At 44.9% G+C, this 19,348-nt stretch overlaps 1 protein-coding gene across 1 annotated transcript in view; it reads right to left on the reverse strand.

Moving 5' to 3' along the window:
- SLCO2B1 (solute carrier organic anion transporter family member 2B1) overlaps window positions 1-19,348 on the reverse strand; it is a 379,804-nt gene that overhangs the window by 110,966 nt on the left and 249,490 nt on the right. The gene's annotated exons all lie outside the window — the stretch shown is intronic.

The following is a 19,348-nucleotide window of genomic DNA, read 5'->3' on the forward strand; positions in this document are numbered from 1 at the left end:
GCAGGTTTCACTGTAGGTCCCTTAATATTGCTATACCCTTTTGACTCACTAGTATTTTTGGCCTCAAAAGTGAGCTAATAATGATTACATGATTCACTTCACCATAAGTGGGAGCAACATTATGAAAAATGAAGATAATCTTCAGAGGAAAAATAGAGAAGATACCTTTTCACTAGAGTGTTTATTTAATCCCAGCCATTTGTTCTGCGGATTCCCAGAAATGTGTGTTCAAATGCAGGAGGCAAGGCCAAAGGTCTGCAATTCTCCTTTTCAGTATTCTAACTCATGATGTCACAGAAAATGTACTGACCAGGTGGAAGCTCCATTCCTAAAAAAAGTGTTTCACACAGTTTTTATATTCCAGCCAATAAAGCATAATGTTCATTAACCATTCTGTATAACACCACCGAAGTACACATTCTCTCTTTCCCTTTGTCATTCCCCCACCTTTACAGCCACACTCCTTAGCCACTTGCATCTCTTTTACTTTCTTACCACAATACATTCACCTCTCCCTTCTCTCTTTCCTACTGTCACCTCTCTCTCCTTTGTAAAATATGTCTCTTAAAGATATCTCATATTTAGATTGTAGTTGTTTAATAATCTTTTTTGTAAATGTTTCTCTGGTGCAAAAATGTTTTTGCACTATGGACTTGAGAAAAATCTCATCCAGTGCAATATATGAAGCAATCCCATTTTACACGTTTTTGCTCTGTGTATCTTAGTATGAAAAAAATCCTGCTCTGCACTTTTCAAATGAAAAAGATAGGACTAATTTGAGGCCAATTAATTTGTTCCATTTAAATAGAAATGTAGGTTTTATTAATAATTAGGTTCTCATATCTCAGTTTATTTCAGGGCTAGGATTTAATTGCTAAAATCATGATAACAAATACAAAATGATTTATTAGTAATACATGTGTCACATATGTTTAGAAGTCTTGCCACAGTTCGTTCTCTCTCTCTCTGTACGTATATGTGTATATATATATATATATATATATATATATATATATATATATAAATAAACCCTACTGGTGGTAGCCCTCCCCATGGACAAAGCAGTTTACCTGTCTGCACTAGAGCAGGCTGAGAAACGTGTGGGAGCATTTTTTTAAATTCCAAACACAGGAGCAAACACAAAGTCTTCTCCCAGCTGGCTGGAGCTGTAACATTGCTCCTGCAGGCTGGAAGCAGACTTTTGATCTGCTTCCCTGTCCGCAATGATGCGAGAGGGAAACCGGTCAAGGTTTTTTTCCTGCCCAGAGGAAGCAGTATGAGTAGCTGCTCCTAGAGGGTGGCTTCCACAGCATGAGGGAAGCGGAAACCGGTTGAGGCCAGGGGGGTCAGGGGTTTCCCCCCCACAAACCTCAACAAGTGTGCGGTGGTCCGTCGCCTGGGTGGGCACCAAGGCACCCATATTTATTTAATGCAGGCCAGTGGGAATGGGGTGTCTGGTGCTGAAAACACCTTGGGGAGTGAGGCCTTGCCGCCCCCCTTCCCTTTAAATAAAAAACAGTTGTCTTATAAGGAGCAAGGAGGTGGGCCACGGGGCACCCCTCCCTTTTAATTAAAAAAAGACTCAGGAGATAGGGTCCACAATACCTAATAAGGCTCCAGGAAGGGTGTCACTTGATCCCCATCGCCTTTAAAATAATAAAGGCCTGTGAGGTGGGGTTGCAAGGATCTTATGGGGCTCAGAAAGGGGTGCATGTGCCCCCCTCACCTCTAAAATATATATGGGCCTGGGGAATGGGGTCCTCAGTGCCAGAGGAGGCTCAGGGAGGGGAGCCACATGCCCTCCCTCTCCTTTAAAAAAAAAAAACAAAGGCCCCCAGGAGCATGGGGTCCCCAAGGCTTTGATTTGAGCCAACCACTGGCCACACACAGCCGAACCCCATGTACAACATGGGGTTGGCTGCCTTTACGGGAGGGGTTGGCCACAGGGCATAGCTGCAGGCCAGTCCTTGTGACTAACCCGCCACTGTGCTCACACAGCATGGGGTTGGCTATGTGCAGGGAGCTGGATTTACGTATTGTAATTAATGTTAATTTACGTTTAGAAAAACCTAGAAAATCAATGAGAAAAACAATACTTAAACTACCATTATAATTGGGTCAAATGTTCAGTAACAACATAATGTTGTAAACTCTATATACCATTGAAATTCACTAATTGTAGTTATCTCAAGTAATTACAATTCATCCCATAAGGTAACTAAAACCATGCACTGCTAATTACCCCACATACTACATTATTCATGAAATCTTCTATGACATTATTGATAATAGCATGCAACATTTGCAATTAAATTATTGATGAGAAAACTGTGCAGGTCGAGGGCGTAAGTTATAGTTACCTTAGGGCATGAGTTATAGTTACTTAAGATAACTATAAAACGTGAATTTCAGTGTTTTTAGAGTTTTAAACGTTACGTTGTTCCTGAGTATTTCACCTAACATTAATTTAACCTTTGTTTTTTTCAGTGAATATGTGTGCATTAAAACAAGCAAACATATTATTTATGCAAATCAGAGCCACATATTGTTCCCATTCATAATAAGAGCAGAACCAAATAACCAAGCAGCACCAGCGCTATTATGCTGATTGACAAAAAGGTTTATGAATGTTGGTTTGCTAGACCTTACATGACAAACCTCCCCTGCTTCTTCAGTTACTAACATAAAACTACTATTAGCCCAGAACGAGCCAACTGCTTACTGATGATCTTCATTAGTGCAAGTTGCAGTCTTCATCATCACACTCCTTACTCTGAGGGAAATCTCACTCTCAAGAGAGGCAGCCGCTGTACTACCACAAAAAACAAAGCCCACACCTGGAGATCTCAGGAACTTTCCTTTTCTACATTTTGATAACTTCTGTCTTAGACAATAAAAAAGAATCATGCCTTCATCATCATATACTTTATTCGACCATAGGTCATAAAAGTTACATATTAAATTGTACAAAAAAGGTACGTTTTCTTCATTATACTTTTACACTGGCTGAAAATAGTAAGGTTTAGAATAGGAAAAGCTTCTGTAGGCAATGGCCTACTATACTCCACCATTAATCCCGATACATAACTTAACATTTAGATACCAGGGTTTCTGAGACAATTGCTTCATAACGTTAAAATAGTACAAATATTTAAAACTCTTAAAACAATATGGGGTGATTTCAAAATACATATTTCCCAGATGGTATCATCATCAAGATAAATACAAACTATCCGACCCAAGATGTAAAAATTTAAAGTGCTGATTTGATGTTACATAATAATATAATTCCTTAATAATTTAGATGGCATACTTTAACAAAAAGAGCCTACTACCGGCACAATCATTTGGCAAATTTAAGCACTGTTAAGTCGTTAAGACACAAGCACAGTGTGATAAAAAGCTTATATATTAACTTAAAATGGTTATCGGATTCATGTTAAAATGGCACGAGTACCAGACAGATGCATAAAAAATAGCTCTTTATGGCTAAAACTAGTGTTAAAATGGCAGAAACACATAATGATTACCTACATAATGTCTGAAAAATCTATTCCAAGCCCTATCCAACCCACTTCATCCAGATCATCTTCATCATCAACTTAGTTCATCAATGACCATAAAAGCACATAAAACAGAATATAATAATTCTTAAGTAAATAAATAAATACATGTCTGTAAATAGGTGTAAAATATTAAAACAATAACTTGATTTGCACATATGGCTCTAAATCTTACCTATATAGAGATAAGACCTTAAATAACTTTTTGAAGATGGCAACGTATGCGCCAAGCTGTTGCTAAATACTTACTTACTGAAAGAATTACGTCAGCTGAATTATGGCTTTTTAGAACCCGTAGAGCCAAGGAGCAATTCTTGAATCCCATGTCCCTGCAAATCTTGCGGATCCATTTTGTTCGCGGAATCGCATAGGCTGGGCAGAAGAACATAAAATGCTCAATGGTTTCAAAAATACTGCCACAGGCAGGGCATGTATCGGGAAGATTAATCGACCCCCACCTATGAATCAATGACATCAGGGGCAGTGAGCCAAAACGAAACCTTGCGTATAAGCTCTTGCCTTGCAAGTCCGGTATCACATCCAAATAGGATTCAAACTTTGGGGACCATTTAATATCAGTAAAGGAATTAGTTAAGCGACCATGGGATTTATGGATTATGTAGTTGTCCTTAACATAAAACCAATAGGTTAACTTTAAAACATTTTTGTGCCGTCTCTCTAATTTGTGGGGATTTTCCCAATAGTCGCCCAAGCCCAAAAGCCTAAGCCAATGGGCCACATGGCGAATCCAGGGAAGAGTATTAGCATTTTGGCATTTCAGTAAATCGAGTAATGCGGTCTTATATATATCTAGTTCGGGGGTTGTCCATAATCTAATCCAATAAAGGAGAGGTCTTAGAGTAGCTAGATCTGCTACTCGGCTTAACCCCAGATCTAGAAATAATGGAAGCAAGGGTGTAGTGCGTGGACATGCAATTAAAGCCCTTGCAAAGTTGTTTTCCCCCACACTGATCTTATTGCAGTTAGCGTAACCCCATACCTCCGCTCCGTACAGGGCTGCACTTTGAGCCTTAGCCGTGTAAATTTTTATTGCTGGGGAAACAACCTTTGTAAAGGAGCTTTGATAAAAACGCAATATGGATGAGGCTCTATGTTGAAGGAGCCCTGCACTTTTCGTAATCTGCTCTTCCCATAGTAGTTTACTGGTTAACCTAACTCCCAAGTAATCTATAGAGCTTACTTCCTTCAGCGGTACTCCGTCAATGTGGATGGAACATCTTTTCCTAGGTCCCTTGGATAAGACCATCAATTTTGTTTTGTTAATGTTAACCTCCAGCCCATAATCGCTACAGAATTGGTTAAACCGGTCAACAAGGGTCTGCAACCCCATTGGTGTCTTAGAAATGAGGAGTGAATCATCGGCAAAGAGCAGGATAGGGATTTTTTGTGTATTCAGGGAAGGGGCATCATTCTGGCCTGTGGACACAGCCTTTACTACTTCGTTGATAAATATAGTAAACAGTAGGGGGGCTAACACGCAACCTTGGCGAACTCCTCTTCTGATTGGAATCCGTTCTGTCAGTTCGCCTTGTTCACCCCACCTCACTTGGGCATAAGTGTTCTCATGCAGTCGTTTTAACAGGAGTAATAGATCCTCTGGGATTCCCAATCTACCCAGCACTTCCCACAGTTTGGCTCTTGGGACCAAATCAAAAGCCGATCGCAGGTCTATAAATACCACATACAGGCATTGTTTGGCCACAAGTACATATTTCCAATGCAATATGGCCAATCGAAAAACCTGGTCTATCGTGCTTGTTTTTGCACGAAACCCTGCCTGTAGATGGGAAAGGATTTGGTACTCCTCAACCCAATTGATTAACCTCTGTAAAATTTGTTTTGCAAAGATCTTTTGTAGGTTGTCTATAAGGCTAATTGGCCTGTAGTTGGCTGGGAGATTAGCATTCCCTTTTTTATAAATGGGTATGATCTCTGCCCCCTTCCATGTACCTGGAATTTGCCCCCCTGCCGCTATACTATTTGAGATGGCATTTATATACCAGGACCAGATATGTGGTTCTGATCTGTAAAGATCTCCAGGAAGCTTATCTGGTCCAGGTGCTTTGCCAGGTTTTAGGCTATTTATAGCCTCAAGGGTCTCTTCTATTTTAAAAATGAGGCAACGCTCAGGGACACACTGAGACTCCACTTGGGGGGCCATACGGGAATTTGGTTCCAACAATTCTGTTGGAGAGTGGACCACATTGGTGTCCATTGGGCCCTCTGGTAGGGCATAGAGAGTAGTAAAATGCTCTACCCAGCTTTCTGGTTGGATATGGTTGCTGGGACAACTCCTACCTCCATTTTCCCTTTTAGACAGAAGCTCCCAGAAACGCTTATTGTTCTTCTCTCTGGAAGCATCTAATAATTCCTGCCACAGGGAATCCTCCCACTGCTTTTTAGCATAAGACAAAGTTGCTTTGTATAGGGACCTGGCTTGTTTAATTTCCCCCTGGGAACCAGACATTACTGCAACTCTTAACCCAGACTTAGCCTTTGAGCACCTCTCATCAAACCATCCCTTGCTTGCCCCTTTCCCTTCATGTGTCTTTGACCGCCTTGTTTTATAAAAAAAAGACAGTAGTTGGGTATACATGTTGTCATGTATTTTGAGAATCGGAATATTCCCCACTGCCTGGTCTTCATACTCTGCCAAATTATTTAAAAAAATCTGATATATTGCTCTGATATGATGAGGGTTGGACACCACTTTTGGCCATGTAATCTTGGTGAATTTGTTATTCCAACAAGATGGCGGAATGATTGTGACATGGTTATTAAGTGTTCTCCTGAACGTTTCTCCAGAAAGAGTAAGGAGCAAGGGGAAATGGTCACTGTCACATCTTACTTCTATTTTCATATCTACCAATTGGGGCCACAACCTAACATCGACCAAGAAGTAATCAATAGTGCTTGTCGACATGCCCCTTTTAAAAGTAGGTGCGCTGTTCATATCAGATGGAGTTCTACCGTTACAGGCCCTAAGGCCATGATTTAAACATAATGTGGCTAATTGCATGGCCACCCGAGATTTTTTGCAAGGCTGGGTAATAGATAGTTGTGGGATCCCCCACTGCTCATCTTCTTCATCAGTTAAACCACTTGTGAGAATAGAAGGCTCGAAGGTACAGTTAAAATCTCCAGCTATGATTAGAATAGTTGAGGGGTGGAGGCTGCCTACAAATTCAGACAGAATAGCCAGGGTATGGGACTCGGAGCCATTTGGGACCGATCGTATATAAGCATTAACAATAACAATTGATAATCTTCTGTTAAACGTAATACACATGGCTTTTAGATCTACAGAATCAATTCCCAAAAGCTTGTAGTCACACTGCAAATTCTTGTTAACAAGTAATAAGAGCCCACCTTTTGCCCGACCCCTCCCCTTCTCTGGAGGTATAGCAGGTGCACTAAATGAGAGAAATCCATCTATGTTGGTGGCATCCTCCGCCCAAGTTTCCTGAAACAAACATATGTCTGTTTTTTTAATAAAAGAGGCCCATTCACCATCATCTAGTTTCTTTGCCAGGCCGGCAACATTCCATGACATAAGTTCTAATGTACATTTATCTTGGTTTGTCACCACGGGTGTGCATCCAGCGTCTACCACACTCGAGTCAGTACTACAAGTGTTTGGTGATAATGTTTTGTCATCCCCCGTAAAATGTAAGGCCTTGGAGCAGGCCGTCACATTAGTTACTAGTTCAGTAGTCAGTCATACAGGATTGGGCAACAGCCTGGGATTAACTTCCTTTCGTGCAGCACCTCTGCGGGAATTAGTTAAACCATCAGATCCTGCCAGTCCCATGGCTTGTCCAGTATTTTGTGGGTGTAACATGAGTCTAATTCCCTCCCTGGTTGTTGCATATTCCAAGTGGGTACGACGATCAAAATCCATTAATTGTGTCACCATATACTTGTCTTCAAAATAGATAGTTATTATGTCAAGATTGGTCCCTGTGATGCTGCTTCTCTTGGCCGATATTATGTCAGAACGAATAACAGAGAGACAACTTCGTCGGGAACGTATCCAATGTATGACTTTGTTGATCAAGGAAGCTTGATTCTCAGCTAACCCTGGCGATAGTTTTGGAACATTAGTCAAATAGATTTTATTTGTTCCCTGACTTATAAACAGGTCCTGTTCTTTATTAACTATACTCTCAGTATTGTATCGGGAGAGAGTGATGTTGTTAGAGGGAGTCTTATGTGACTTGCTGGGGGGTTGTGTAAGGCTGGAATCTTGGACAGTTTCCGGTGGGTCGGATTTGCTAGTCCTACCTCTGGCCCTGTCACTAATAAGATTACTTGACCAACTACCTTGACGGTCTCTGTGCCTAGGTACATTTGTAGACCTCCTGGGTCTCATGTTGTCGATATTGGGATCACAACGGTAGTCTTCCCTCCCTAGAAGAGCTGCCCCCCTTCTAGTGGGGAGACAACAATTGTCCCTTAGCTCCGTCCCCATTGGTGGGGCAGATAATGGGAAGGCTTCTTCCCCCCTGACCTCCCCACAGACTTTACAAAGTCCAGCACAAGCATGATTGCTCTTCATAAGATCTATTAATACTAAAACCAGTCCCTTAACTTCATCAACTCTCTGGAGAACTGTAGCCAGGTTGTCTCTACTAGCTGCTGGTTCTTTGCCTTCTGGCTCGAGCTGGGGGATCGGTGAAATAACACTAGGGTTGAGTTTTCCAACTACTGACTTGCACTTGGGCACACTCGTGGGCACGGGCGAGTCCTCTATTACCAATAGAGGTTCAAAACGATTAGTACAGAATAGGCTAGGGACCACCTTGATCACCGGAGTCAATGGTAGAAGGGTTGGTGTATGTGGTACGTGTGGGAGACCCAGCTGGGATACTGGAGAACTCGCTATGTTATAAGTGGGTAGCGGTAGGGGGCCCTTGCAATTATGCGGGCCCCCGTCTCCATCTACCCCTATTATAGTATCTGTAGGATCCCTTGACCCCTTCCTTTTAAATAACTCTGGGATTTTCCTATCGTTAGGGGGGCCTCTCTTTAAATTAGTTGCCCCTAGAGTTGTTTGTGTACCTAACATAGACTCAACTTCTTTAACTAGGAGATCTATTTCATCCAATGGGTTTAACCCATTGGGTATAGCTGGATTCAAAGGTCTACTTGGGCGTTTTTTTGCGATTTTAGTACCCTTGGATTGTGCTGGTAAATCTATAGCCTTCCTTTTCCCCATATTGGGAAGATGCCCGCAATGGGGTAGCTTAGAGGAGGAATTAATGGGGGAAGGGCTGAGTGAAGAATAGGCTTCTCAATTTAGGAATAGTAGGATGGTGCTATAATCTGTACTCTCTTAAACAACTCTTAGATAACAAGTAATTCTCTTACTACAGGTGAAAGAGATGGGGCCCAGCCCAGCCTCCTCCGGTCTCTGACGGGCTAAGGACGGGCCCGCCCTTGGCCCGGGCTTCGCCCGGGCGCCGCCCGCGCGCGTCCCGCGCTGCGGGAGCGCGAAGATAATTTAAAGGGCTCCTGCCCTGTTGCGTGACTCTCCTCCCGGCCTCCCGGCTGTGACAGCGCTACCCGCGACGGCGGGAGCGCGAAGATAATTTAAAGGGCTCCTGCCCTGTTGCGTGACTCTCCTCCCGGCCTCCCGGCTGTGACATAAGAATCATGCCTTATTTCCTGTAAATACCAAAACAGGCAAAGTATGGTGGGAGGACTGGTGATGGGTTGGAGGGATTCATGCCTGACTAGGAATACTTCGACATGGAGTAATGAACATTACCCTAAGTAATGGTGCCATTACCTCCTTGCCTCTCTTTCTTGTCTGATTCCATAACCAATGAAAGACACTAATCATAGGAAGACATAGACAAACATTTAGAAGAGCCAACTCCATAAGAAAAAAGAACCATGGCAAAGGAACTGGGAAGGTAAGGGTTACACATGCCCAGACAAAGCAACCAGGACTCCAGCAAAACAAAAACTGGTCCGAAGATTGACTCTTCTGAACTCAGAGAGCAAGTGAGCTAAAAGCCACCACAACCAAGAAGGGGGGCAGTGGTAAAGTGGTGAAGCGCTTCCGGAGGGGGGGCATGGAGAAGAGGGGGGGAAGAAACAAAGAAGAAGGGTACGGGGGATTAGGGTCAAGAGGAGAGGGGGGAGGCAGCAGCAAGGGAGAGAGGTGCATCTGTGGGGGTCCACATAGTCATTGCCAGGGGGCGTGACATGATGCAGCCACCAAGCAGAATGCCCGGGGAGGTGTAAGTAGGGCCACAGATTAACGTGCAGTGTCTAGGAGGAAGAGCACCCATGTCCGGAGAAATGTCACAGTTCTGTCCTAGAGGTTGTAGATGGTTAGTTCGTGGGAGGCTGCTTGATACATTGCTGTGAACCACTCCTCAAGAGAGGGGGGCGTTGGAGAGCGCCAATGACAAGGCATACAAATCTCGGCTGAGGCAGGTGGCATATGTAAGAGGCGACACTAAAGGTACGAGAGGTCTGGTGAGGCGGCAGGGTTGTGTAAGAACATCAAGGGATGAAGTAGAGGCAACTTGACCAGTGGAGTCTCACTCAACGGGGCCCAAACCATCTCCTAGAAAAACAGAATTGAGGGACAATCACAGAGGATGTGTAGTAAGTTGCATCTTACATGAGGGCAGCACCGGCAGTTTGCGTGAGGCAATAATCCTTCCGCATGCAACGGGGGTCCAGTGCCGGTCATGAGCATCTTAAACAGGGAAAATTTCAAATGCACATCTCTCAACCCCAGGTCAAACGCCTCTAGGAGTTTGGCCCAGCCTTCCACCGCGAAATCTATCTGCAATATAGTTTGCCATTTAACGTGGAGATTATTGAGGAGGGGAAGAGAGAAAAGGTGATGTTTCAAAAGACTGTAAAAAACAGATATTACCCTGCAGAGGCGGTCCCATCGTTTGAGGTGGGAGACTACAGGGGATGATTGGAGGGCTCATGGTCACGTACCCAAGCAATTCATAGACAGTGTTGTAATTGGAGGTATCTCAACGACTGGTGGGGTGGTAGGCCAAACTCCTCATGGAGTGCCACAAAGGATTTCAGGGTACCCCCAGCAATGACCTGGTTTAAGCTGCCTGCCCATCTCCATGGTTCGCAGTCCAAGACCACACCTTCAATGCGCAGGCTGGCATTGCCCGATATGGACGCGTGCACATGGAGAAGGGGTTCCGCCCCTAAGAGGTAGTGGGCTCGCTGCCAGAATTTCATCATCGAGTTGTCACGACGGGGCAGGCGTAGGTGCTCCACCCATATAAAGTGGGTACAATCCCCCCAGACAGGCCAGTAGTGTGTGCTCTGCCAAAACCCACAGTGGCGGGTCCTGCGTCCCAGGAAGCATGTAAGCTAGCTGAAGGAGGTGAAGGTCGAGAGCATAGTGCTCAACCAAAGGGAAATCCAAGCCGCTACACGAGCGAGGGCCAGAAGTTTTGCAATGGCTAAGTGGGGGCAGGATGATCCCCAAACAAAAGATCTGATGCCTAGATCCACGGACCGTAGTGTAGACAAAGGGATCAATAAGGACAGCATACCAAGAATGCAGGTGAAGCGTGGCAACATCACATTCTTCACTGCTTGTACTCTCCCCCACAAGGCTAGCCTGAGGAAGGACCACTTTTCAAAGTCTAGTCTCATGTCGGTCATCAGGGGATCAAGGTTGTCTGCCAGCATGTGGTCCAGACCCCTGTTGATATCGACTCACAGGTACCTGAGACCTGATGAATTCAAGCAGAAGGGGTAGCTGGATGTTGCAGCGCTTGTGGTCACTTGAGAGGGTGACAGCTCCTCTCTCTCTCTTGTCCCAATTAACTTGGCAGCCCAAGAGGGCAGCAAAGTTGGCGATGATATCCAACAGGGCGAGGAAGGTCCGTAAGGGTGAGCAGTATATCATCCGCATAGAGCTCTATTATGGACACTCCACCTGGGATGGGAAACCAGAAATGAACAGGAATTGATGGAGAGAGGTCGCAAGGGCCTCAATGTCCAGGAGAAACAGCAGTGGCAACAACAGGCAGCCTTGCCAAGTCCCTATCGGGAACGGGACTAACAGGAAACCATCACAGTTTAACTGAGCAGTATGGGAGTCATAGAGCCAGCAGACTTTGGCTAAAAAAGCCTCCTCTAGGCCACACCGTCACAGGGTTGCGAAGACGACACCCACTCAATCTGATCAAATGTCTTCTCGGTGTCTAGGGAGAGGGCAAGGGCGTCATTCTGTAGGTCTTTAGCTGACCACAGTGTATGAAGGAGTGTGTGAGGTGGTTCCTGGAGGAGTGGTTGAGGATATACCCCACTAGTGCATGGTGGATCGAGGACAGAATCACTTTACGGAGATGGGCTGCTGGGACACCAGTGAGAATTTTGATGTCCCAGTTAAGTAAGATGGGCCTGTAACTTCCACGTAGTACGGGATCTTTCCCCGGCTTGGGGAGGACCACTATCACCGTTCTATTAGATGGAGCCAAGTGATCCCATTTGGTCGGCTTCACAGAAGGCTTCATAGAGAGTGTCAACTACATCCTTGCCCGCCCACTTGTATAATTCTGCAAGGGATCATCCTCCCTGGGAGCCTTGTGATAGAGAAGTCTGAAGATGGCCTTTTGCTAATTCGGTCTTACCAATTTCAATGCTGAGCAAGTCCCTACTTGTCTCATTAAGGACAGGAAGGTGCAAACCATCAAAAAAGGCCTCCAAGCGGGCATGGTCTGCCATCTTCTCCAGGGTGTAAAGGACCCGATAAAAATATGCAAATCTGTTTACTATATGTCGTCACAACTGAGCCTTCAATAGACATCCCGCCTTCTCTCCCTGTTCATAATGGTGACCCTTAAACCTCTGGAGTGCATACTCAGCCTTGGAAGTGCACGGGGCATTAATGTCCATACAGGCCTTCTCTAGGGGACAGTGGGTGGGGGGGCTTAGTGGTGTAGAGACGAATGAGAGTCACTATCTTGCTTTCCAGGCCCTTTTGTTGGGTCACTCTATGATCATTGGCGAGGGCTGCATCCCGCTGGAGCTGGCTATGGATAGTTGCTTTTGCAGCCACCCACAGTGCCCTATGGGAGGAAACTGAGTCATTATTATCTTCCAAGTATGCAGAGATGTAGGAAGGAAGCTGGGATTTTCTCTGAGGGGTGCTGTTGTGCGATAAATTCAAGCGCCATGGTTTATGACCTGGGTAGGTGAGATCTAGATCCAGAGACTGTAAGACTAGGGAGTAGTTAGAGAGTGCAGCCTCCATGATCCGGGATTCCCGGGTGAGGGCCATGGTCTAGTGGGAAACCAGGAAATAGTTCAGTCTGTACTGCATGCCGTGGACTAGCAATAAAAAGGTGTTCTCCCAATCATCTGAATGGGAGAGGCATCAATGGTCCACCAAGCCTTGATCAGAAAGCACATCCCCTAGGAGGGCCTTGACTGCATTATTTCCAACGTACAAATGGTCAGTGCGATCTGATACTGCGTCCCGTGCCAAATTCCAGTCACCCCCAATTAGGTAATGAGAAGCCTCAATTTTCGTAAGGAAGTGGTTAAGCTGGAGGAGAAAGAAATGCTTAGAGCCTGTGGGAGCGTATATCGAGCCAACACAAAGGGTCCTTTCCCCAAGCTTTACTTTAACAAAAACATAGCGGCCGTCCAAGTCGGGCCAGGTCTTGAGAATCGTGATGGCAGGGATCTGGGTAAAAGGATCGCAACTTTGCATTTCCTGAAGGGTCCGGGGGTCATCAATATCATCACTGGGCAGCTTCTATAAACCATTTGCCTCACTGAATCCCAATGCAGTTTTTCAGACTCTAGATGGGAAGGTAGGCTTTCTGAAGGAGGGCACATTTTGACTGTAGGTAGGACAACGCCTTCTTGCAATTTATATAGTGTGTCAGGCCATTAACATCCCAAGAGATGGCGTGCAGTGAGGAGGAGGTCACAAGGACGGGTGCAAGCATCAGGGTATAATGGGGGCAGGTCGATGACAATGCAAAGCAGTGACTGAAAGGTGTAGGGGAGAAAGGGGCAGAGGAAAATATGAAGGAGTAGGAAGGGGAGAAGAAAGGGGAGGGGGAGAAGGAAAGGGAAAAGAAGACCATGCATGCTACTTAAAAGTGGGAAATGTAGAACATTAATATTATCATGTCCCTACAGTTACAAGGCCCAAAAAGCTATGTTAATGTGGCAGGCCTAGCTGTTGTGTATAGGAAACCAGAGTGCAGATTAACATACTAATTCTACTAACTCTGGTAAGGAACCAGCTAGAAAAATATCAAAGCAGCTTGATGGAGTTGCTTCTAACAGTCCGCCATCACCAGCAAGGGAGCGCAGCCGCCACAGAGTCGTGTAGACCCCCGTTACAGTTCCTTGGAAAACAATGAGGAAACAAAGACTGTGCACAGAGTCAGGGAGGTGAGGCGCCGCTGGAGCCGGTGCGGCGTTTGTTCCTTACTGCTACCAGTGAGGTGAGGCTCCAGTTCCTTACTGCTAGGGAGGAGAGGGAAGGCGTCGGCTCCTTATGGTTGAAGAAGAGGTGATGTAGCAGTGGCAGCGAGGCTTCGGTTTTTTACGACAAAGCGGAGTTGATGAATCTAGCAGGTCAAGAAGCGAGGTGTCAACTTTGCGGTGTCGTGTTCACACCACAGGGCCACAGGTGCTGCTGCGGAGTTGGAGTCGGGTACCACAGACATTGGTGACACGGCACTCTGGACTCACGCTGTGATGAGCCTTGGGAGGTGCTGAGCATTGTCAGGGCTGCATTGTAGGCTGTGGTCGTTGCACTAAGTGGGGACCATGGCTCCGGTGCCGGCCACGGCACGGGGTTCAGGCAGCAGTACCAGTTCTAAGTCGTTCTGGAAGTAGATGCACTAGTTTCTTCCTTGTTGCACTAAAACTCGCTCTCAAGGGCCCAGGAACTGGATTTGGCACCACTTGGCAAGTCAAGACTCTCAGCAAGAGAGCCCAGGCACTGCCAGGTGAAGACTTTGATGTCCCCAAGACTTCTTTATAGGATGCACGCTCAGTCCAACTCCTTGGAAAAACTTTGGAAGCAGAATGTAGAAAGCCAAGTCCAGTCCTTTCACTTCCAGGACAGAAGCAACAAGCAGCAGGCCAGTACAGCAAAGCAACAGGCAGAGTAGCAGTGCCTCTTACAGCACCCAGCTCTTCTTCCTGGTAGAATTTCCTCAGTCCAGAAGGATACTAACTATATGGTGTCAGAGGTCCAGTACTTATACCCATTTCTGTCTTTGAAGTAGGCAAACATCAAAAAGAAGTCTTTGTAGTGCACAAGACCCTGCCTTTCCTTTCCCTGCCCTGGCCACAGACACACTCCAGGGGGTTGGAGACTGCTTTGTATGAGGCCAGCACAGCCTTATTCAGGTGAAAGTGTCAGCTCCTCTCACCATTCTAGCTCAGGAAGATGGGTCATCAGAATATATAGGGCACACATCAGCTCACTTTGTATGACTGTCTAGAGTGAATGCACAAACAGCCAAACTGTGATCCTGACCCAGACATGTATTCAGCAGACAGGCAGAGAATAGTTAAGCAAGAAAATGCCCACTTTACCACTTTTATTGCCAGAAGTGCACCAGGTATGCCCAGGCGTGGATTCAAGCTAGTCTGGCTGATGAAGTGTGATACCCTGAAACCGGTCCCAGGATGCTTGTTTACCGGTCCAGGCGGGACCTGGCCTGGCAGTTCGGGCTGGACTGTTCCACTGGGGAACAGGGTCAAGACGGATTTGCATATGGCTGGGTCCAAACTGGGGTGGCATGGTGAGCAAAAGTATTGATGGATTAAACCGAGATCTGTGACTGGGGGTGAATGTTTGATTGGCTCTGCATTCTGTCCATCATTTGTGCTTGTTAATATCTAAAAGAGGCATTTTCAAACTTACAATTCAAAAACCAACTTCACCAAAATATGTATTTTTAAATTGTGAGTTCAGGGAACTCAAACTCATAATCTCTATCTGCTCCCAATGGGAAATTACTCTTAAAATATATTTCAAGGCAATCCCATGTTATCCTGTGAAATAAATAGGCCTTGCAATAGTGAAAAACGAAATTAGCAGTATTTCACTATCAGGGCATGTAAAACACACCATTACATGTCCTATATTTCAAATTCCTGTACCCTGCCCCTGGGGCTACGTTGGGGCTACCTTAGGGGTAACTTACAGGTAATAAAAGGGAAGGTTTAGGCCTGGCAAGCGGGTGCACTTCCCAGGTCGAAATGGCAGTTTAAAACTGCACACACTGGCACTGCGATGGCAGGCCGGAAACATGTTTAGCGGGCTACTCATGTGGGTGGCACAAACAGTGCTGTAGGCCCACTAGTAACATTTTATTTATGGGCCCTAGCACACACTGTGCACTGTACTAGGGACTTACTAGTAATTCAAATAGACCAATCGTGAATAAACCAATCATTAATACATTTTATACAGAGAGCATATGCAAGTTAGCACTGGTTAACGGTGGTAAAGTGCTCAGAGTCCTAAAGCCAACACAAACAGGTCAGAACAAATGATTGAGGATAGCCCTGCAAAAAGTGCCAGGTTCAACAACTACTATTTTAAATAGTTATGAAAAATACAGTTCAATAGTGATGTTGTTTGTTTTATTAAACAGGCCTTGCAATAGTGAAAAACGAAATTAGCAGTATTTCACTATCAGGGCATGTAAAACACACCATTACATGTCCTATATTTCAAATTCCTGTACCCTGCCCCTGGGGCTACGTTGGGGCTACCTTAGGGGTAACTTACAGGTAATAAAAGGGAAGGTTTAGGCCTGGCAAGCGGGTGCACTTCCCAGGTCGAAATGGCAGTTTAAAACTGCACACACTGGCACTGCGATGGCAGGCCGGAAACATGTTTGCGGGCTACTCATGTGGGTGGCACAAACAGTGCTGTAGGCCCACTAGTAACATTTTATTTATGGGCCCTAGCACACACTGTGCACTGTACTAGGGACTTACTAGTAATTCAAATAGACCAATCGTGAATAAACCAATCATTAATACATTTTATACAGAGAGCATATGCAAGTTAGCACTGGTTAACGGTGGTAAAGTGCTCAGAGTCCTAAAGCCAACACAAACAGGTCAGAACAAATGATTGAGGATAGCCCTGCAAAAAGTGCCAGGTTCAACAACTACTATTTTAAATAGTTATGAAAAATACAGTTCAATAGTGATGTTGTTTGTTTTATTAAACAGGCCTTGCAATAGTGAAAAACGAAATTAGCAGTATTTCACTATCAGGGCATGTAAAACACACCATTACATGTCCTATATTTCAAATTCCTGTACCCTGCCCCTGGGGCTACGTTGGGGCTACCTTAGGGGTAACTTACAGGTAATAAAAGGGAAGGTTTAGGCCTGGCAAGCGGGTGCACTTCCCAGGTCGAAATGGCAGTTTAAAACTGCACACACTGGCACTGCGATGGCAGGCCGGAAACATGTTTGCGGGCTACTCATGTGGGTGGCACAAACAGTGCTGTAGGCCCACTAGTAACATTTTATTTATGGGCCCTAGCACACACTGTGCACTGTACTAGGGACTTACTAGTAATTCAAATAGACCAATCGTGAAGAAACCAATCATTAATACATTTTATACAGAGAGCATATGCAAGTTAGCACTGGTTAACGGTGGTAAAGTGCTCAGAGTCCTAAAGCCAACACAAACAGGTCAGAACAAATGATTGAGGATAGCCCTGCAAAAAGTGCCAGGTTCAACAACTACTATTTTAAATAGTTATGAAAAATACAGTTCAATAGTGATGTTGTTTGTTTTATTAAATATTAAGGAAAAGTAACTTTTAGAAAGTTACCTTTTTCCTGTGGGAAAGTCCTGCAGGCTATTTGTGATTAACACTTAAGCAAATTCCAGCTTTTACGTAGCCCAGAAAAAGGTGTGAAATACCTCCTAGGAGCAAACAATATGGTGACCTGAATGTGCCAATATGGCTCTTCTGAACTCCACTGAATATTCATAGTTGGGACCATGGCATCCTGTGACACCACTCTGTGAAATCCTGCCAAAGAGGTCTGTTGAGTCATATCTAACCCTTGGAGCACACTTGAAAGACAGCTAACAGGATGCCAAGACAATTCTTGGGTAACCCGTCTGGTTGCTGATGAATTCAGCTTTTGTCCCATCGGAAATTGTCCTCCTAGGTTTGGTGTTGGTATAGTGCCTGCTTCAAACTTGATTTTAATGTTAGATGAGGGAGGACATAGGTGATTTCCCTATGACAATCCCACATACATACCCAGCCGACAGAGCCCAAGTTCAGTGTGGGCGAAGACTTTTGCCATCTTGAAATTGCTGTGACATGTTATCTTGTGCCTGTTAGCAGTAAGGCAAAAAGGATCTACTGAAAAAGTAGGTAGGATTGGCTCCTGGAACTTTCACTCACTGGTTAGGGAGTGCCCAGAAGCACCCCCACCTATTGGCTGATGTCAGGCATAAATGTAGCAGGCACCCGCTTCAGAACATTATCGGGACTTGGGGATGAACGGAAGAGGACTCAATCTGCTATCCGTGTCTTGAGAAAAGCCTTGAAGGACTAAGTGCTTCCCTTGTATACATAGAAGTGGGAGCCAAGGGCCAGTCGGCTGACCTCTTGTGTGGCTACTTGGACACAAGAACCTGCAAGAGGCCTTTTCCTTGGAGTACAAAGCTGACCAGTAGCAACTGGACCTGGACTGGACCTTGTTGGTGTTCCCTTCTTGAGTGAGTCCTGGCCCCTAACCCCTGCCCTGAGGTCCTGGGAACCTTAGAAGTGACTCCCATGAGCTGCTCCAGAAACACTGAAAAGTTGGGGTTTAAAAGAGTAAGTCAAAAGATAAAAACTGTGACCGGGATGAACATGGTTGGTGTATCTGACCCATGCTCCATCAAAATTAGCCTCAAATCATTGGTGCATAGTGCTTTTTTACGCTATATCTACTTAAAGCTTTAAAAAAATCAAATCCCCACTTCCCATGATTGAATTTATTTCATGTTGCACATTACTTTTTATTCCATGCTTCTAATTTGTTTTTTTTGTTTTTTATTCTTTTACTGATTTGGTACTGAATAAATACTTTACACATCACCCTAGTTAAGCCTGTTTGCTCTCTGCCATAGCTACAAGGGGTTAAGATGAGGTAAATTTAGTGACATTACAAGTTCACCATAACAAGATTAATGATTACTCCTTGAAGTGGAAAGTCACCAATTCCAAATAATTTTTGAGCCTCTACTCAAACATCTTGCCTGTGTTCTCAGGTACACAGGGCAGCAGCAGTCACTGAAATCGCTAAGCCAGCAGACCAAAAAGGAAACACAGGAGCCACCAGCTAAACTACCATCCTTTAAAATGAAATCAGGACACCAGTGTGTAAAACCAGCAATACCAGAACCAAAAGTGAAAGTGCAACCAACATAGACTTAAGAACCAATGAGCATACAACAGCCACTTATCACTCTTGAAAGTTATGCCAGCTGCATTGTGAAATGAGCTCGAGGGGGCACTGGATGAAAAAAGATTTTCAATTAGAGGGCTGGGAGTACTGAAGGAGGTATGTAATCCACAAGGTGATGCCACTGTGCCAGGCCACAGATAATCAAGCACGGCATTTGAATGTAACTATCATTAGAGTCACCCACCGGAAAATCTGAAGCATATACTTGTAACTCCTACCAAGATCTTCCCAGGGACAGGAGTCATTTGGGAGAAGGTCCCATACCATGGCCAAACAAA

The sequence above is a fragment of the Pleurodeles waltl genome, chromosome 8, assembly GCF_031143425.1.
Source record: "Pleurodeles waltl isolate 20211129_DDA chromosome 8, aPleWal1.hap1.20221129, whole genome shotgun sequence".
Classification (NCBI taxonomy): Eukaryota; Metazoa; Chordata; class Amphibia; order Caudata; family Salamandridae; genus Pleurodeles; species Pleurodeles waltl.